General features: G+C 36.9%; 1 protein-coding gene and 1 long non-coding RNA gene across 2 annotated transcripts in view; both read left to right on the top strand.

The window, feature by feature from the left end:
- KCTD8 (potassium channel tetramerization domain containing 8) overlaps positions 1-22,226 on the top strand; it is a 232,002-nt gene that overhangs the window by 107,307 nt on the left and 102,469 nt on the right. The window lies entirely within an intron of this gene.
- On the top strand, positions 11,480-22,059 carry LOC116668711. The gene is made up of 3 exons (XR_004325944.1): positions 11,480-11,489; positions 14,063-14,068; positions 21,856-22,059. It is a non-coding gene; the product is annotated as an uncharacterized LOC116668711 (long non-coding RNA).

Here is a 22,226-nt window from a genome sequence, read left to right as displayed (position 1 = left end):
CTTGTGTGAATTTCTGGTAGCTATTTTTCATACCTGATGTATAGATAGCTTCACCAAGGTTCAGAGTACCTTAATTCAATTCACACCTCTGGTAGCTGTCAGACTGATTTATACCCAGGTCTCTCTGATTTTTGATTCGAATTTCCCCTCCATCATGCATACCACAATTAACTACTCACTTCTTGTTTTAAAAGCTACTACAAAGGGCTGGAAACTCTGCAAAATAGATAACATTCTGATATTGACAGATAAAGATACCAACATCGATAACACCCATGAATAACATGAATAGATATTGACAACACCAATGGATAACAACATGGGAATGATCTAGTGACAGTATTACAGAAAAAGAAAGACAACACTGACCTGAGGTTTCAAGCAAATGATCAAGAGTGGGTATAATTTTTATAACTGAAAATTCCACTTGAGGTATGACTCACATTTGTAAATCTTACAGGAAATTCTAACAGCCTTTTTGGTTAGGCTGTAAAACTAACCAAAACGATCCACCTAAATGCTGTGATGGAGGCGTATCTAATCTGGAATGTGAAGCTTTTAGTTACACTGAAAGGTAGAACGTCGAGAAAAAAAGCTGACAGGCTCATGTGCATTTTTTTCTGAATTGTTGGGGCTTTGACATAAAGTGACATAAAGTGGGGCAGTAGCCAGATTGTGAGGTATTGAGCCATGAGGTTTCATAAGATATTTATTATGGTGTTGCTGGGAAATTCCAGTAGGTGGAAGCTGCCATGGTCTTAAATGAAAAGTCAGAGTTATACTCAGTATTCTCCTATAAGCTAAAACCTATGAGGTCAGATTTAGAATGGACATTTAAACTTTATGTGGAAAAGCTTATTCCAGGATAAATAAAAGGCTATTTATTTGGATTATTAAAAATTATTTCCACTAGTGCAGGCTACTCCATGAATCTTTCCCTCTCTGACCTGTACAAAATACATTGTTAGTTTTAATTACATTTTAAAACCCACCTTCCTTCTTCACTGTATTGGCAGTATTGGAACTACCTGTATTGGCAGTATGACATTGAGAGACAAAAATCAGTGATTTAAATTATTTGTATCAATAAAATTATGTAATAGATTATTATTGATATTATATTTAGAACAGATGTTCTATATTTTCAACTCTTTTCTAGCTTTTTTTTTACTGAAACATAATTAACTGTATATGTTATTGACTAATTATGTTTCGGGTGTCTACATAATGATTTGACATTTTCATGTATTAAGAAATGACCACCATGGTAAGTCTGGTAACCATATTTCCCATACAAAGTTGTTATTACAATATTATTAACAATATTCCTTATGCTGCATATTACATCCCTGTGACTTATTCATTATGTAACTGGAGGTATGTACCTCTTAATTCTCCTCAACTATTTTGGCCCATCCCACCTTCCTCTCTTCTGGCAACCACTTGTCGGTTCTCTGTATCTATAAGACTGTTTTCATTTTGTTTCATTTGTTTTGTTTTTTAGATTTCACACATAAGTGAGATCATGTAGTATTTATCTTTCCCTGCTGATTTATTTCACTTAGCATATTACCCTCTAGGTCCAATCATTTACCAAAGGACAATGTCTCATTCTTTTTTATGGCTGAGCAATATTCCATTGTATGTTTATACCGCATCTTCTTTATTCATTCGTCTGTTGATGGACACTTAGGTTGCTTTCATGTCTTGGCTATTGTAAATGATGCTTCAGTGAACATTGGAATGCATATATCTTTTGAATTAGTGTTTGTGTTTTCTTTGGGTAAGTGTCACTTTTCTTTTTCATTCAAGAAATTTGCAGTAATTGTTCATAATCTAGTACAAAGGTTTGTTTTGGAGGCTTATGTTTTTAATCTGATTGTAAAGAAAAAGTAAAGGGTTAATGATATCTCTAATTGGAATTAAGAACGTGAGAATATTGGCGATGTTACCTCTCTATAGAACTTTACAGTCTACAAACTGCTTTCACAGTTCATTCTTTTAACACTTTTCAAAGTTTACTGTGTATAGCAATCACTTGGGGATTTTGTTAAAATGTGAGTTCTGACTCAGCAGATATGGGCTGAAGTTTCTGCATTTCCTGCAAGGTCCTGGGTGACATCGGTGTTGCTGGTACACTTCCAGTAGTGAGGTACTTTTCCCACTTGTTCCTCCTGTGCTGCAGGTGAGCAACGGAGGCTCACCAGGCTGAATTACTAACTCCCAGTAACACTGTGGTCAAGCCAGGGGCAGTTCCACCTCACCTGTTCTCATTGAAATGATGCTTGCAGAGAGACCCCTGGGAAAGGATTAGGAGAGAAAATAATACAGACTTATTAAGAAACATGTAAAATGGGCGTAGAGACTTTTTTTCAAAGTTTTTATAATACTGCCTAAGAAACTTCGTCTTTGCCAAAAAATGCAGTTAGTCTGTGAATAATCATTTTTTAACATTTTTTATTGATTTATAATCATTTTACAATGTGTCAAATTCCAGTGTTCAGCACAATTTTTCAGTCATACATGGACATATACACACTCATTGTCACATTTTTTTTCTCTGTGAGCTACCATAACATTTGTGTATATTTCCCTGTGCTATACAGTATAATCTTGTTTATCTATTCTACAATTTTGAAATCCCAGTCTATCCCTTCCCACCCTCCGCCCCCCTGGCAACCACAAGTCTGTATTCTCTGTCTATGAGCCTGTTTCTGTCCTGTATTTACGCTTTGTTTTTGTTTGTTTGTTTGTTTTTGTTTTTGTTTTTTAGATTCCACATATGAGCGATCTCATATGGTATTTTGCTTTCTCTTTCTGGCTTACTTTACTTAGAATGACATTCTCCAGGAGCATCCATGTTGCTGCAAATGGCATTATGTTGTCGGTTTTTATGGTTGAGTAGTATTCCATTGTATAAATATACCACCTCTTCTTTATCCAGTCACCTGTTGATGGACATTTAGGCTGTTTCCATGTTTTGGCTATTGTAAATAGTGCTGCTATGAACATTGGGGTGCAGGTGTCATCCTGAAGTAGGGTTCCTTCTGGATACAAGCCCAGGAGTGGGATTCATGGGTCATATGGTAAGTCTATTCCTAGTCTTTTGAGGAATCTCCACACTGTTTTCCATAGTGGCTGCACCAAACTGCATTCCCACCAGCAGTGTAGGAGGGTTCCCCTTTCTCCACAGCCTCTCCAGCATTTGTCATTTGTGGATTTTTGAATGACGGCCATTCTGACTGGTGTGAGGTGATACCTCATTGTAGTTTTGATTTGCATTTCTCTGATAATTTGTGATATTGAGCATTTTTTCATGTGCCTTTTGATCATTTGTATGTCTTCATGGAGAATTGCTTGTTTAGGTCTTTGGCCCATTTTTGGATTGGGTTGTTTATTTTTTTCTTATTGAGTTGTATGGGCTGCTTATATATTCTGGAGATCAAGCCTTTGTCGGTTTCATTTGCAAAAATTTTCTCCCATTCCATAGGTTGTCTTTTTGTTTTACTTCTGGTTTCCTTTGCTGTGCAGAAGCTTGTAAGTTTAATTAGGTCCCATTTGTTTATTCCTGCTTTTATTTCTTCTAGGAGAAAATTTTTGAAATGTATGTCAGATAATGCTTTGCCTATTTTTTCCTCTAGGAGGTTTATTGTATCTTGTCTTATGTTTAAGTCTTTGATCCATTTCGAGTTTATTTTTGTATATGGTCTAAGGGAGTGTTCTAGCTTCATTGTTTTACATGCTGCTGTCCAGTTTTCCCAACACCATTTGCTGAAGAGACTGTCTTTATTCCATTGTATATTCTTGCCTCCTTTGTCGAAGATTAGTTGACCAAAAGTTTGTAGGTTCATTTCTGGGCTCTCTATTCTGTTCCATTGGTCTATATGTCTGTTTTGGTACCAATACCATGCTGTCTTGATGACTGTAGCTCTATAGTATTGTCTGAAGTCTGGGAGAGTTTTTCCTCCAGCCTCTTTCTTTGTCTTCAGTAATGCTTAGGCAATTCTAGGACTTTGATGGTTCCGTATAAATTTTATTATGATTTGTTCTAGTTCTGTGAAATATGTCCTGGGTAATTGGATAGGGATTGCATTAAATCTGTAGATTGCCTTGGGCAGTGTGACCATTTTAACAATATTGATTCTTCCAATCCAAGAGCATGGAATATCTTTCCATTTTTTAAAGTCTTCTTTAATTTCCTTCATCAATGGTTTATAGTTTTCTGTGTATAATTCTTTCACCTCCTTGGTTAGATTTATTCCCAGATATTTTATTACTTTGGGTGCTATTTTAAAGGGGATTGTTTCTTTACTTTCTTTTTCTGTTGATTCATTGTTAGTGTAAAGAAATGCAACTGATTTTTGAACATTAATTTTGTAACCTGTTACCTTGCTGAATTCTTCAATCAGCTCTAGTAGTTTCTGTGTGGACTTTTTAGGGTTTTCTATATATAGTAACATGTCGTCAGCATATAGTGACACTTTTACCTCTTCTTTTCCAATTTGGATCCCTTTTATTTCTCTCTCTTGCCTGATTGCTGTGGCTAGGACTTCCAGGACTATGTTGACTAGGAGTGGTGATAGTGGGCATCCTTGTCTTGTCCCAGATTTTAGTGGGAAGCTTTTGAGTTTTTCACCGTTGAGTACTATTCTGGCTGTAGGTTTGTCATATATAGCTTTTATTATGTTGAGATATGTTCCCTCTATACCCACTTTGGCGAGAGTTTTTTTATCACAAATGGGTGTTGAATTTTATCAAATGCTTTTTCTGCATTGATTGAGATGATCATGTGGTTTTTGTCCTTTCTCTTGTTGATGTGATGTATTACATTGATTGATTTGTGTATGTTGAACCACCCTTGTGTCCCTGGGATGAACCCCACTTGGTCATGATGTATAATCTTTTTTATGTGTTGTTGGATTCTATTTGCTAAAATTGTGGTGAGGATTTTGGCGTCTATGTTAATCAGTGATATTGGCCTATAATTCTCTTTTTTTGTAGTGTCTTTGCCTGATTTTGGTATCAGGGTGATGGTGGCTTCATAGAATGAGTTTGGGAGTACTCCCTCCTTTTCAATCATCTGGAAGAGTTTGAGAAGGACTGGCATGAGTTCTTCTTTGTATATTTTGTAGAATTCCCCAGTGAAGCCATCCAGTCCTGGACTTTCATTTGTAGGGAGGTTTTTAATTGCTATTTCTATTTCCTTTCTACGGATCGGATTGTTCAAGTGGTCAGTTTCTTCTTGATTCAGTCTTGGTGGACAGTATGTTTCCAGAAACTTGTCCATCTCCTCTAGGTTATCCAGTTTGGTTCCATATAGTTTTTCATAATATTCTCATATGATATTTTGTATTTCTATTTTATTTGTTGTAATTTCTCCATTTTCCTTTCTTATTTTGCTGATTTGTACTCTCTCTTTTTTCTTCTTTGTGAGTTTGGCCAGAAGTTTGTCGATTTTATTTACTTTTTCAAAAAACCAGCTTTTGGTTTGGTTGATTTTTTCTATGGTCTTGTTAATCTCTACTGTATTTATTTCCTCTCTGATCTTTATTATTTCCTTCCTTCTGCTGATTTTTTGGGGCTTTTTGTTCTTCTCTTTCTAATTCATTCAGGTGGTGGGTTAAATTGTTTATTTGAGATTGTTCTTCTTTTTTGAGGAATGCCTGTATCACTATATACTTCCCTCTTAGCACTGCCTTTGCTGTGTCCCATAAATTTTGAGTGGTTGTGCTTTCAATGTCATTTGTCTCAAGGTATTTTTTAATTCCAGCTTTGATTTCCTCATTGACCGATTGTTGTTTCAATAACATATTGTTTAATCTCCATGCTTTCCTTTTTTTCTCCTTTGTTTCTCTGTTGTTGATTTCCAGTTTCATGGCATTGTGGTCAGTAAAGATACTTGAGATAATTTCTATCTTCTTAAAATTGATAAGGTTTCTTTTGTGCCCAAGTACATGATCGATCCTGGAAAATGTTCCATGTGCACTTGAAAAGAATGTATATCCTATTTTTTGGGGGTGTAATGCTCTGAAAATATCCACCAAATCTAGTTTTTCTATTGTATTATTTAATTTCTCTGTTGCCTTGTTTATTTTCTGTCTGGAAGATCTGTCAGTGATGTTAATGCAGTGTTAAAATCTCCAACTATGATTGTATTCCCATCAATATCCCCCTTTATCTCTGTTAGTAATTGTTCTATGTACTTAGGTGCTCCTATATTGTGTGCATATATATTAACGAGTGTAATATCCTCATCTTGTATCACTCCTTTAATCATTATAAAATGTCCCTCTTTATCTTTCTTTATGGCCTTTGTTTTAAAGTCTATTTTGTCTGAAATCAGTACTGCAACACCTGCTTTTTTGGCTTTTCCATTTGCATGGAATATCCTTTTCCATCCTTTCACTCTCAATCTATATGTGTCCTTCTTCCTAAAGTGGGTCTCTTGTATGCAGCATATTGAAGGTTCTTGCTTTATTATCCAGTCTGCCACTTGATGTCTTTTGACTGGAGCATTTAGTCCATTAACATTTACAGTAATTAATGATAGATGTGTGTTTATTGCCATTTTGAACTTATCTTTGCAGTTGAATTGGTATATCCTCTTTGTTCCTTTCTTCTTCCTTTTGTGGTTTGGTAATTTTCCTTTGTATTATCATGGATTTTATTTAATTTTTGTGACTCCCTTGTAAGTTTTTGGCTTGTGGTTACCCTTTTTCGTAAATCTATTAGCCCATTACTATAACTGTTTTTATTAAGCTGATAGTAACATGATCTCAAACCCATCCTACCGTTAAAAATTTTTAAAAAAGAAAAAATATATTCTATATTTCCCTGCCTCCCTCTCCCACTCTCAGTGATTTGTATGTCTTCTTTTATAATTTCGTGTTTATTTTATTTGTAATTCATGAGTTATCACCTTTCCAGTTGTGAGTTTCTCATTTCTGTAGCATCCTGCTTCTTTTCTATTTAGAATACCTTTCAATATTTCTTTTAGCATGGGTTTAGTGTTGCTAAACTCCTGCAGCTTTTTCTTGTCTGTGAAATTATTTATTTCTCCTCCTATCCTAAAGGATAGCCTTGCTCGATAAAGTGTCCTAGGCTGCATCTTTTTTTCATTCAGGACTTTGAATATATCTTGCCACTCCTTTCTGGCCTGTAGTGTTTGTGTAGAGAAATCAGCTGAGAGCCTTATGGGGGTTCCCTTGTAACTTACTCTTTGCTTTTCTCTTACTGCCTTTAGAATCATTTCTTTATCCTTGAATCTGGCCATCTTGATTATGATATGTCTTGGTGTAGGTCTATTTGGGTTCTTCCTGTTTGGGACCCTCTGAGCTTCCTGTACTTGGATATCTGATTCCTTCTTTAAGTTTGGGAAGTTTTCAGTCATGATTTCTTCAAAAACCTTTACAATCCCCTTTGATCTTTCTTCCCCTTCTGGGACCCCTATTAATCGAAGATTGGGATGCTTTATATTATCCCATAGGTCCCTTATGCTATTTTCATTATTTTTTATTTGTTTATCTTGTAGTTCTTCTGAATGGGTGCTTTCTCTTGTCCTGTCTTCTAGGTCATTAATTCGTTCCTGTGCATTATCTAGTTGGCTTTGCACAGCTATTAGATCATTCCTCATCTCTGTCAATGAGTTTACCCATTCTACTTGGCTCTTCTTTATAGCTTCAATTTCATTTTTGGCATATTTTATATCTCTAAACACTATCTCTTTTAATTCCTTCAGCACTTTGATCACTCCTTTTTTGAAACCTTGATCTAGTAGGCTATCGATATCTATTTCATTGATCTTTCTTTCAGGGGATTTCTCTTGTTCTTTTAATTGGGAAATGTTTCTCTGCTTCTTCATCTTGCTCATACCTCTCTGGCACTGTGGTTTATGAAGTATCAGTTATCTATTTTGGTCCTTAAGGAGTTTATCTATCTAATGCCTATTTAGGAATAAGACTTAGGAAAAAAAGAAAAAATAAGAGAGAGAAAGAATTTTAAAAGAAGGGAGAAAGAAGGTTTGAAAACAGTGTATAATGAATAATAGAAGAGTGAGCTGAAGCAGAATATCAATTGGGTTGAGATGTCCTTTTAAAACCTTTCAAAAAGGGGGAAAAGATGAAAAGATGTATTTGAAACATGTGTCTAATCAATAACAGGACATCAAAACCCAAGAGAAATAGAAATGAATTAAGTAAAAATTTAGAGGGTAATAGAAAATAGAGCAGGTAAAAACAGACTTTTAAAAAAAAGGGGGGTGGTGTCGATGTTCTCCTGGAGTCTGTGTGCTTTTAATGTGAAGTCTTTCTGTCTTCGTCCTGTTTTGGAAGCTCAGCTTGGTGTTTTCAGAGGCCCTCCGTTGGCGCCCTCTTCTGTGCTGCTCCCAGCACCTGTGGGCAAGCAGATGGCGCCTCCTCCTAACACTGGGTCAGGTGCAGCTCTCCTCTGCTGTGGGCGGGCGGGTCGCTGCCCCTCCCGATGCCGCAGTCAGATGTCGCAGACTAGCCATGTAGGAGGGCGGGTCGCGCCCCCTCCCAGCACCTTGGTCAGTGGCTGTGTTCCTGCCCGAAAGGCGGGGGGCCGCTCTCCCTCTACCTGCGCCGCCGGTAGTTCCGCTCTCTGTGCGGCTGCGCGCTCCGCCCTGGTCGTTGCTCCGCGGGTGGGCTCGGGGAAGACCGAGGGACAAGCCCTGTAGCTGCTCCGAGCCAAAACCCAGCTCCTTGTTTGTCTTTGTGGAGCAAGTTCTCTGAGAGACCAGGATGGAAGGATCCTATCTGCCTTGGGCTGTAGGCAAGTCTCAGTCTGGCCTGTGAGGCTGCTAAGCCCTTCAGTGCGGATACAGGTTTTGCCCCCGCCCCCGCCTGGGTGCTAAACTCCGGAGGATATGGCGGCTGTGCCTGAGCCCCGCCTCTCTTCCCCCGAAAACTTTCCGCGGGTTTTCAGAGATGGCGGTGTGCACCCTTCCCCCCAGGGCACATCAACCATGTTGTTTTATGGAGGGCCCAGGTTGTTCTGCCCTGTGCACCCACAGCCACGGCGCGCAGCCCCTTGCGTTCCCCTGGGGCTGCCTCCGTGCAGCCACTTCCATCCTCCGCCCGGCTTGTGCAGCCTGGCCCTGCCTGCCGCTGCCGGCCCGCGTCTCAGGCTGGGTGTTGGGGGGACCCTCAGCCCGTTTAACTTAGTTCTGTCAGTCAAGGGCTGCTCTGTACAGATCCGAGCCTCGGAGGCTCCCCCTCCGTCCCGCTGGCCTCTCAGTTGGAGAGGGGAGACCCAGCGAGCGAGCGCCAGTCCTCCTTTGCCGCTCCCTCCCCGCGGGACCCGTCCCGCGCTGCTTTGCCTTTTGTTCTTTCTTTTTTCCTTTTCTCCTACCAGATTTTTGGCGTCTTTATCTTTTGAAGAGGGCGATGTTCTGTTGGAGTTCCGCAGGTGCTCTGGTTGGCTGAGTGGGTCTGTAGATGTGGGTCTTGGTGTATTTGTGGGAGAGGGTGACCTGCGAGCGTCCTTCTACTCCGCCAACTTCTCTCTTCCAGCTGAATAATCATTTTTGATATATCCATATGTTTAAAACAGATCTGAGAAAAAAAAAGAACGAAATTGCTTTCTATCTTAAAAAAAAAAAAAGAGAGAATTTATCCTTAAAACTATTGAAACCCATTAACTCTACAAGACTGAGGTAATATTTATTTCTCTGATAAGATGTCCCAGTAGGAACACTCTGTTTCTTATTGGTACCTACCCATGATCCAAAATTTAGCAAGATCTTAAGAGAAGTGTTTTAGTGTCAATATGTAGGTAGAAAAACAAAAGCCCCAGGATCATGAGTGACTTGCACAGTATATCAGCTAAGTGGCTCTAGAGTGGGGACCAGAACCCAGTTCTCTTTTTCTCTGCACTGTTCTGCTTAGCTGCCAAGGAGTGATAGACAAACTCAGTTTCTACTGACCATCAATAATGAAGTAAATCTCAGAGCTCTCTAAAGATTAATGGATTTTCCAAAGTAACTTGTGGGTAGTTCAGGTTCGACTCAATAAAAGCTGGAACCGTTCCTCTTAGCTGTGTTCAGCCACATCTATTATTTGCTGAAGCTTAAAAGCAGTTCTCTGGATGGCACTGATTATTTAGCAGCTTGATTCTCATTGTCTTTGCTAGCACAGAGTGGTTAGCAGTCTTGTGTCCCTAATGAAAAGTTATCTAACATTATTTTTATCGAGTACTTACTATGCTCGACAATATCTGTATATTTCATGGATACCCTCCACGTAGAGTGAAAATTGCCATAAACTAAGAGAAGATATATGCAATAGGCCACATCGTTGGGTTTGTCAAAGAATGTATCTTAACAAAGTAGTCATGCAGTTCAGTTGTACAAAGGCCTCTTTCTAATTCAAGTATATTTGCTAGAGGAACAAAACATTTAGTAGGGGTTATGAAAGATCCTTTAAAAATAAGTCAATTATATCACTGTCGCCCTTGTCATCAACAAATTTAGCAACTATGCGGTTTATTTTTATGTTGAGTCTTTGTGCAGTGTGCCTTCTACAAACAATACATCTGACTATCATGTCTTCATATTTCAGAATGAACACAATACATAGGACAGCTTAGTAGTAGGAGAAATATTAAATTAGTTCTTGATATGAGATAATGACATTACTTTATTTTCTTATAAAAAAAGTATCCCTGAAGGAGTGTATAAATTCCCAATGTGCTTTCTAAAGTAGTATTTTAGAACTTCTTCAAGTTACCAGCTTTGGGGATTATAAATTGCTTAAAATAGTGTCTGATGTGAAGTAAGTGCTCAGGAAGTGACAACTTTTTGTGATGATTCATTAGGTTTCACGACATCTGTATGAGTTAGGACCTGCTTTACTCATCCCCTCTTCCCAGCCTTGGTTCCGGGCAACAGGTGAGGCTGTTGAGGCATAGATGTGTTGAGTAACTTGCCCAAGACCACACAGCTGAACAGCGAGGTTTTGGTGAACTTAGTATGTGAGTATAAGAAACTTCATCTTCAGAGACTGCATTGTCTTAATTCCTACCTTCTGTAAGCAGTTAAATAAAATAACAGTAAGTATAATATTAATGATAATTATAAGTAGCTTTATCTTAGACTCTTGTGTTCTTTCCGACCCTTGATTATTTCACTGTATCCCGAGGGTTTGCGCTCAGCTCCAATATTTATAAAATCTCTTGCAACTGTGGAGGACATTGTGCAAACGTTCTTTATTCCTTCGTGTGTTAATTGAGAAATATATTATTTGTCAGAAAAAGTAAAACAGAGACCTATAATTATAAGAAAATAGAGACAGTAAGACTGAAGTCAATGTGCTTAATACTTACTTGGGAAAAAAATTGGATTCTAAAACTACTATCTATGAAAAACTGACATCAAAGCCAGACTAAATTTTAAGTTGTCTTCTGATGAATTGCCCAAACTGTTAGAGGTAAATCACAGCAAAAATTGTGCTTGTGATTTCACTTCATATGGAGTTTGAACTTCCTTGCTATAAAAAAATAAGAAAGTCTTTTGACCCCTGACTTTTTATGCTTCGCTTCTTTGAACTGCATTTTTACTTTCTCACAAATTAAAAACCATATCTTTTGGCTGAGAGCCCATTAAAGGAACAAATCTTCCTTGAAAATGTTCTGAAACAGGCTTCATTTTCATCCTTGTGTAATTTTATTTCCAAACTGAGAGCCAACTGGAGCATGTCAGAAACAGCTGATGAGCAGATGAAGTAATGACTTCTTACATAACAAGATTAGTTTTCTCATTTGCAGGAATAAAGGGATGAGGAATATGAGGTGGTTAATTTTGCTGTCAGAATACCTGTTACTCATGCTTGAGAATCTTTCTGGAAAACAGCTTGCTTTCAGTTGTGCAGATATTAGAAAGACAGGACCCTCAGCTGTGGCCTTGCCTAGTAAATAACAAGTAGGGAGAGAGCTAACTAGACAAACAGCTAGGGCGTAATGCTGAGGAAGAAACAACCTGTTTATACAGAAACAAACAAACAAAACAAATGAACTGAAATGTGAAAAATAAAGTAGTGCTTAAGTTTTAAATTGCTTAGACAATGCAACGAAGAGTGGAGGGAATTATCTTGGTAATTCAGGTCCCAAACCCTGTAAGTCAAATCTATGGAAACAGACCTGAGGTTTTTATACACAGAGGGTTTTGAGTAACCACTTTCACTAAATCACACTGCTTTAATCCTAATTCTAAACCCAGAGAATTTAAAGGCATATGGCACAAAATAGAATCCCCTTTTTTTAGGAAAAAAAAAACTAATCCAGGTGGTGTAGACAGCTACCAACCCCTCCCTTCCCCAACAGAATCATGTTTAACCATAGTGTAATTGGTGCCATGCTGTTGTTCCTGAAGGTAAAAAATGACCCAAAATATGAAGCGTTGAATGTTAAAAATGTACAAAAGGCTCACCACCCATAGAAGATGCTCAATTTACTGAATGCATGAAACAAACAAACAAAACCCCCAAACAGTACAAAGTTGTGAACATAGAAGAAACAATGGCATACAAGGGATATGCATTCCAAACTGAATGTGTTAGAGCACATCTCAGATCTGGCCATTTGCACAATGGCTGCCTTGTTCACCTTTGTTTTTCCTTTATACTCAGAGATTCTACTTTGAGAAGTTATGCATTGAATCTAGAATTTTTCCCACCTCACCACCCTTTGAAGCAGATGAATGTGTACCTTGTATCTGCACAAGTTTCTTCCTTCCCTGTTTTGGATGTCTTGTGCCTTGTAACACTAGGCACAAGATTATATACCCCATGAATTAAGGAGATGAGGATACACCTCCTTCTGTAGGGCTATAGATAAATATTTCCTAACTATGGGAAGAGATTAAGACTTAAGCCAGCTGCTAACATTTGCAGATCTGGGGCAAGGATATGCACTATATGTATGAATGCTAAAAGTTGTCTAGCAAATTAGTAAATAAAACAGGTTTTATCTCCATAACTTGACTACCTTATTTTCCTATAAAGCTAGAAAGCCAGGTGAAAATTTAGAATTATAAGAAGCTTCAGAGTCTGTTCTGGAACATGGCTGTGCCAGGAGAGCTTGTCATTTCAGCCAGTCCCCCACTTGGAGTTTTATACCGTTCTCTTCACCTTGGCTTCCTCCTGTCTTTCCAGGGGCCCTACATACACACCTCTGCGGTATCTCAGCTTACACATCCAAACTCCCTGTGACCCTCCAAGGAAGCAGTTTTGGCCAGATATCTGCATTAGATATATTCAAACAGGCAACTGTATTTTAAGTTCTTTTTCCAGAATTATAGAAATTTAGAGTTAAGCAACATTTAGAAGTCCTAGCTTTAACCAAGATGATTCCTTCTCATCCTATGTAATCTGATTTTTAAAATAATTGTGTATGATAGGCTTGGCCAAAATATCATTGGATGGCGAAAATGAAGTTGCAGGGATGTCAAGTGAGTTGCCTAAAATCACAGTTAGTAATGTCAAGCCAGCCTCAGATTGGACCATTGAGATTCCAAATCCTTGCACTGAAAAAGAGAATAAATTGATAATGTATTGGTGAATGCTAAGCAACCAAACATTCAGAAATGTTAACAATTCTTAGGTTAAGAAAATAATACATTCACAAAAAGTCTCCAGGGGGAAGCCAATATCAATATTGGGCATTAGCAGAAGAATCTTTATTCCTAAAATACTACTGGGGACAATTATCCAACCTAAGGGACAACTGAAGGAAAAATTAATTAAATAAACTGAAAGGTATTTTATGGTGAATGTGTATTAGTCAGTTTTAAGACTGCACACTAAGTATTGTCATTACATATGTGCTTGTAAGTATTTTATGACTATGCTGAAGTGTCCAGGAGCACTTGGAAAAAAATGGAGAAAAATTGTTTTCTGAGGGTTAAATTGTGAAGTCAACACATAATAGATATATCAGAGATATGCTGAGTTGCCTTAAAAAGATATACTAGCTTCTTGAGCTATAAAACTAAATTTAATCTAATTTAATATAGCACAATGTCAAAAGAAAGACTATGCCCTTAAGAAAGGATTTAGTCCGAAAATGAAGTATAGACAAGAGAGGATCCCAGAATTAAGAGTTGTCTGTCAATCCAAATATGGTCTGGAGAAGAAGATGTCTTTTTCAGCAAAGCTTGAATATTCCTATCTTAGTGGACAAGCCATCCCTAAAGTGAATATGTATGCATCGGTCTGTCTTATCCTGCCAATACATGTTTATTTCATTTATCTGTCTCTCTTCATTTTAACTCAGTGCTCTCTAGACCTTCTCTGATGAAGATTGTGTATCCTGTGTAGAACATTCTCCATGTCTGATTATGCCTGCTGGGGTGATGTAGATCATGTGATCATGATTTTGAGTGCCGTCATTTATCAATAAAGAGGCCCTTCTACTGTGTATATGGGACTATTAATTCTCAGCCCGGACTTCTTTCTTATTAACAGAACATTGATTTATTTTATAATATTTCCAACAAACAAACAAAAACCCCTCACATTTTCCAATCTCTTTTGCAGGATGCTAAGGCTGGGAAAATAGAGAAGTCAAAGGATTTTAGGGCAATGGTAATGTGGAGTTGTCACACCTTACCTGAATTACTGCTTACCTCTGAGCACTTTGTCATGTGAAAAAACAAAGCAAAACAACTCTGTCCTTCGGATAAGCCACTGTAGAGTCTCTGATGATTGCACTCAAACACAATCTTGAGTGACAGTCTTAACACTGTTGTCAGAAAGATGAGGATGGCAGGTTAAGGAAATCAGCAAAGGATAGTCAAGTGGGTGCTGTGTATGAGGTTCATGGCAACAACTGTACATAAACTCGCATGGGTCCTGATCTGACTGCTCATACACTAAACATGCGGGTGAAAGAGAGGATAGAGAAAGTGAGAATAAAAAGTACAAGTAAAGCAGGTATGATGATAAATTTGAAGGAAAGGTACAGAGTAGAGTGATAGGCAAAACAGGGCAAGAAGCATTTACCTAGGGTGGTTGATGAAAGCTGCTGTGAGCAAATGACACTTTTGGAAGAAAAACCGCTGAACAAATGGAGCATGTGCATTGCAAGGAACGGGTTCTAGGAATGTAGAGAGCAGCACATGCAGATCCGCATGGGAAGGCCATTTGGGGAGGCTCCTGGCTCCACCATCAAGCTTCTCCTGCCGCTCTAATCTTGTTGTCCTTTTGCTTTGCCTTCTTAAAATGTCTCCAACAAACAAAGTACATTAGCAAAGAGGCTTTTCTTAGAACTGGGAATAAACCATGGGTTTTGCTTCATTTCACTCTCTTCCATCTTTCCAGTCACCATTGCAGAGGGATTTACTACAGATTCAAAACATTGTCTCCATTTTCTCACACACAACTGCTGCTTGACTGTTGTGCATCCCATTTTCCAAACCTTTCCCGGAAATGAATTCTAGCAGAGTCATCTAAGGCAGTAATTATGCTTCCAAAATAAAAATGCTTTATTAGGCAAGGTCTATTTTTCAGTGATTCTCTTTACACTACCAAAACGTATGAAGGCTTATTTCATAATATTTGCAGGGGAAAAATACTGGTGACTAGATACAGCTGTATATCTGAATCATAACATGTATTCTTATAATTTAAGGCAATGCCAAAATCTAAAGTGAGATTTCTATTGAAGAAAATTCTGAAATATCCTTTTCTAAGTGACTTTTTAAAAACCTAGTTGCAAATAAAAAGTTCCCTCCAGATCTGGCATGCCCAATTTTTTCTTTATGTGAAATTGTGTATGAAAGGATGGATAGGAAATACAGGAGTGGTTAAGAGTAACTTGCTCCAGGAGTTGATGGTCCATGGGAACAGGGCATAGAACTCATTCTCTCCTGGTCCCCTTCTCATTGGAAGTATCACTGAGATACAGGGAAAGCATGACGAATATAGGATTGACTTTACAAACATCTATACTTTTCACATTTCAGATCCATCACTTTTTGGCATTGTGTAACTCTGCAAGTTACTGTTCTCAGACTTGATTTTCTCACCTTTAAGAGAAATTAATGAATAATTCTTTAATTTGAAGTGAGAATTTAATTAGAAATTTATTTCCATAACTGCAAGAGGAATGGACCATGGCATAGGATTCCTTTATCTCTATTACTTTATTTTATTTTATTTTGGGGGGAGTTGTAGGTAATTAGGTTTGCTTATTTATTTTTAGAGGAGGTACTGGGGATTGAACCCAGGACCTTGTGTATGCTAAGCATGTGCTCTACCACTTGAGCTATACCCTCCCCTCTACTGTTTTAAATTTAAAGATTCACTCTCTTGCCATAACATTTTACTTGCAAGTTTCTCACTCCATGTTTTTATACTATCTTGCATTTTTAACCACAATAGTACACAGTCCCTATATCCTTTATATTTTCTTTCAGTCACCTCCTGTTTTTGCTTCCTTCCTAGTCATCTTAAATGTCATGGTCAAATTTCAATTAATCTTTTGCTAATTTCCCAATTCCTTACTGGATAAAACCGTAACTTGAGATAAACCTAGCTGTGGGCTTCTTCTGCACCCTTATTGAGATTGTGGGAAGCTGTTATAGAAAATTACAAACTGAAGCTAGTGTCACTACAAAAGAATGGTGCCCCTCCTCAATTGGATCCTTAATGCTTGCTCAGTACTCCAGTGTTATCCAACTCTTTCTCTTCCATTATGAATGGCAGCTCTTCCAACCTTTTCTGAATTTCCTAGGCTAGCTGACACATGAAGTATGAAAATAAAAGCGATAAGGATGAAAACCTTTGCAACTTACTGCTATTCATTTCTAGACTGTATCCCCACCTGTCCCTCCCTCCTCTCCTGTCTGCCATCTTATCTAAAGTGAATTCTTCCATCTGTACCTGGGATTCTATCCTTTTCTGACTCTTCAAGGACACATTTCATAAATTATAGCATCTCCTTCCCTCTTTCTTCAAATAAAATGTCGTTTTGTCTCAAAATTTCTTCCACCAAATTTTAAGCTTGATATATTCACTTCTATCTTATAAAGGAATATCAACAACAGTAAACTCCCAAATTCCACAATTTAATCACATATTTCTAGCCACATACTGACCATATCTCTCTTCTCCTTCACAATCAAACACCAGAAAGTTGTATATGTGCACTGTAGCTGTTTCTTCAAATCACAATCATTCCCCAAACTTTTGCTCTCTGCCCTCTTCCCTCACTATCCCACTTAACCTGCAGTCTCCAAGGTAACCAATGACATCCTTGTTTCTATATCTAGAGCCACTTTTACACCCACATCTCACTTGAATTCTCAGCAGTATTTAGTAATATTGATTATTACTTTCTGTAAAACTTTCTTCTTGTGGAGTTTCATGTGCCAGATGACAGCTTGAGCACAAGAATCCAGCTCACCTATTTCAGAAGTTTTCTTAGACCAATCGGAAATTTCATGGAAACAGAAAGATAGGGTACAATTACAATGATAATAAATAAGAAATAATTTATGTCAACAATGAATCAGAAATTTCATAAAGTTGGGATATAGAAAGCAGACAGCATAAGAGTAATATAGAATATCCTACAGACATCCAGGATGAGCAGGGGCTTTGCAAGGAAGTCCAGAGATGCTCCAAGTTCCGAGTCAACAAAGTCGAAGGGCAGTAGGAACCAACCAGGTAATTAATTTAGTAAACACCTTTAGAATACCTGAGACAGATGCCTTTCTTCCCTCTTCCTATTCTAAACTAAGTAACTAACAATTGGAACTTTTGACATAAAGATAAATACTGAGAATTCTTTCCTAAACCCAGAACATAATCTACCTGAGCACAACTACTGGTGAGTTTTGAGGATGAGAAAGAAGTAGCGCGGGGCTTGAAGATACTGATACCCTAGATGAGGAGTTGCCAAACTTTCTCAACAAAGGACTTTATAGTAACTATTTTAGGCTTTACAGACCTTATAACTTTCTGTTGCAACTACTCAATTCTGTCATAGCATAAAAGTGGCTATAGACAGAACATAAACTGATGAGCACGGCTGTGTCCCATTGACATTGTGTTATATACGTCAACCCAAGCTCTAGACCCACAGGAAACCAAGGAGAGAGATGAAAATACATGTAGTTTCATTCAGTAGTAAAAGGATTGTCTTCACTGTCAAATTACTTACTCCTCATACTGGCAGAGTAGATGTCTAGCTTCCCGTTTCTTATCTGTGTAGCCTATAGCAAGATTACCTGTTGACATGCCCAAATATTTATATTAAAAATTGCAGTTGATCTTCCATTAAAGAGAGATATTGCCTAGAAGAGACCTATATTACAGGGGAGAAAACAAATCTTAGCCACATATACTAGCTCACATAGTATTTCCTTTATATTTATTGTTGAACATATGACATCTGAAAAAAATCAACATTATGGAAGAGAAGAAAAGAACCAAGATAAACTAAAAGAAAAAACAGCCGTGTGGGATTAGAGATAATTCAGAGGACAAAAGAAAACTTAAAGATAAATGTAATTGTCCTTATAAAAGATTTAGGTGAAAATTAAACTATTAGAATGATTCATTATAAATTTTAAATATAAGTAAGTATGGAAATAAAAAAGACTAAGTCTGAATGGTAAAAAGTAATATAGTTAAAGTGTACTGGGGGGAGAAATTATCTTAAAAGCAAAAAATCATCTGGAAAAACATAAAGGAATCTGACAGAATTTAGACAAAAAAGAAACAGAGATCAAAAGTACGAGGAAAATTCAATTAAAGAAAATGGAATCAGAAAAGCTCAGTACATGTCCAAAAGGAGTTTTAGAGGGAGACTAGAGAGACACTGATTTGCCTTATCTGATGTTCTGAATACAGGAGTAAAAATAAATCAGGTATTTAATTGCTGTGCAAGAATGAAAAGAACCAAAACAGTAAAATTTTAGAATATTAAGGTTAAGGAGAAAATCCTAAAATCATCTGGAAAGAAATAAAATAAAACAATTATGTCAGATTTATGTTGATTTCAAAGAATCAGGACTCAGGAAGACATCAGACTTCTCATCCACAACACTGGACCCTCGAACAGTGGCTTCCTGAGTCTCAGGGAGAATGTTTTGAACCGAGGGTTATGTATCTGGGACTATTATCTATCAAATGTGAAGTTAAAATACATGCTTTTTTTTTTTTTTTTTACATTTTTTGTTGAGTTATAGTCATTTTACAAAGTTGTGTCAAATTCCAGTGTAGAGCACAATTTTTCAGTTATGCATAAACATACATATGTTCATTGTCACCTTTTATTTTTGCTGTGAGCTACCACAAGATCTTGTATATATTTCCCTGTGCTATACAGTATAATTTTGTTTATCTCTTCTGTATATGCCTGTCAGTATCTACAAATTTTGAACTACCAGTCTGTCCCTTCCCACCTCCCTCCTCCTTGGCAACCACAGGTTTGTAGTCTATGTCTGTGAGTCTGTTTCTGTTTTGTATTTATTTTATTATTATTATTATTATTTTTTAGATTCACATATGAGCGATCTCATGGTATTTTTTCTTTCTCTTTCTGGCTTTTTTTTTTTAAATACATGCTTTTTAATAAATAGAATGACTTAGAATTTTTACTATGCATATTTACTTTATGGAAAAAAAAAAAAAACACTTGAGAAAGTATTCCAGAAAATTAAAAGAACAACCTCCCCGCAAAAGGTGGGAAAAAGAGGCAATATGAAATACAAAAATAGTCTTATGAGGAAGACAGCTAAGTAACAAGAATTTAAATGATACATTCTTATATCTCTATTTGTTCAATCCCACTTTTTGATTCTATGGTATTATATAATGCTTATATAATCATGTAGTAAACTCTGTACAATGGTTAAATATTTTTTTAGTAATAAACTATAGAAATAAAGAAAATTACCTTTAGAATTTATATATATAGAAGTGAATGCAAAATTTATAGGCCTTAACAATAAAAAAGTAATAATTTATACCTAAAGGTTTTGGGAAGTGGAAGAAAAGATGGACAGACTCTAAGTAGCTAGTTTCCTCTTTTTTAACTCAGGGGAAGATAAATAATATTAAAAATGATAATTCTAGAAAAAAGAGATTATGATCTGTAACAAATAAAAATGCAAACTCTAGAAGAAATTAAAATTACTAACTAACAAAGATGTGGATGTAGAGGGCAAGAGAAATGAGAGGTTGCATAAACTTCTTAAATTTTTCATCTTTTATAGGTGAGAAGTAATAGAGATCTGAAGTTGGTGAATTCTATAATACAATTCTAAGTGTAATACTTGGCAACAACCTCCAGATATCCTAAAACGTTAAAAAAAAAAAAAAAAACTAAATGTGGTTGATTCTGGGGTAAAGAAGGAAAATTTTACGTCTTTAATTTTATTTTTATTACTTTTTTTCATAGTTCCCTTGAATTATTTCTATAATAAGCATTTAAATATAAATTTTAAATGATTTACTCATGATATATTTATACGATGGAATATGATGCCATTACAAAGCATAGCCTAAATAGCTATGAGCTGATAGTTAAATATAGCCACAATCTATTAAGTCACATAAGTAAGTCACAGAACATAGAATGCAGTCCCTAGTGTATACGTATGTAAATATACATAGAGATGCATGTGCTTATATACGCATAGACGATATCTGGTGTAATACGCACCAAAGTGCCACTGATGACTCCTGAGGATTGGGATTTGCACCGGTGAAGGAAGCAGGATTCATCTCTTATTCAATGCACATTTCACTGCTTGGATCAGTTTAAAAGAACATATAATTTATGTAATTGAGAAAATAAAAGCTATTACTCGACTTCCCCAACTGGAGGCTTTGGGTAAAATGAAGATTATCACACAGCACCCCTTGTTGGGAGAGGAGGAAGACTCTGATGCAGCTAGCTCTTACCAGGCAATTTCAGAGCAGTATCTGGATCATTCATTGAACAAACCTGTTTGTCCCACTAACATCATTGCATATATAAAACACCACCAACAAGCAAAAGAATCCAATAATCAGTTTTACGATGTGTATGTATAGAAACACATATTTATGTATAAAGAACGTTGTAAAGGGATGCACAGCAAACTTCAGTCTTAAAAGCCGCAGAGGATAGGGTAGAAGTGACGCTTTCTTCATACATCCATGTACATTTCAAACTTTACTTTCCAGATGCATCAAAATGATTTAGTTGTTAGTTCTGTAGTCATATGTAGTGCCGTCTTTTCTATTGTTATTTTTAAAGCTTTATACCTGGGATAATTTTCATTTACTATTGCACTGAAAAATGAGTGAACCACTGCAAAGAAGAAAAAGACAACACCAATATTAATCATATGTATTTGTTGTACCCTAAAAAAACAACCAATTATTGATCTCCAGTGATTCAGGTCCTGACTTGAGTGGCCTTTCTGTTTGCAAATGCAATTAGAGTCTAGTCAGTTCAATTTAAGAGTTCAGTCAAGTGAGTCATCTGGCTTAGAACCCTCCACACTTGTTGAGCATCTAAATGTATTTTGAGAAACATAGATAAATAAAATACCCCCTCCACTCTCAGAGAGCTCCCAAAGAGCTAAATATATCATGTGAAAAATCTTTTGAGCTCTCCCAAGATTTAACTACTTCAAAATCTGAAAATACATCTATCCCCACAGGTACATTTTATCTAACTTTTAAAAAGCCATAAATCAAAACGCCTAAAACTCAAAAGAGAAGTGGGTTTTGGAGCTGAGAGGGGAAAATGATAGAATAATTGTGATCCTTTATTTCTGATAGGTATCTCAAAAAAAAAAAAAAAAATTAGTGAGCTCTTTGACCACAGGTGTCATTAAATCAGGGCACTTAGATCCGCCCAGTTAACTATCCTCTGTGAGGAGACATGAGACTACAGAACGCCAATGAGGAAACCAGGAAGAATAAAAATAAAGCATTCAGCTTTTAAAATTCAAGTTAGGGGTTTAGAGATGTAAATAAATTATCTTGGCCTTTTGTTTTGCAGACCCTGAATTACTTGCATCTCAGGTTCATACTTTAGAGCACATTTATTTTAATCCCCTCCCTTTGGATTTGTTTGGTAATGCCACGTTTTGTTGGATGTTAAATACCGTATGTTTCACTTGGGTTGCAACATTGTAATGACAGGTTTTCATCTGATTGGCGAAGGGGATGGGTGATGGACACACTGTGGTATACATTGGTGACCCTTGG

Source organism: Camelus ferus, chromosome 2 (genome assembly GCF_009834535.1).
Source record: "Camelus ferus isolate YT-003-E chromosome 2, BCGSAC_Cfer_1.0, whole genome shotgun sequence".
NCBI lineage: Eukaryota > Metazoa > Chordata > Mammalia > Artiodactyla > Camelidae > Camelus > Camelus ferus.
Note: the sequence above shows the minus strand (reverse complement) of the source record. Positions and strands in the feature narration are given on the sequence as shown.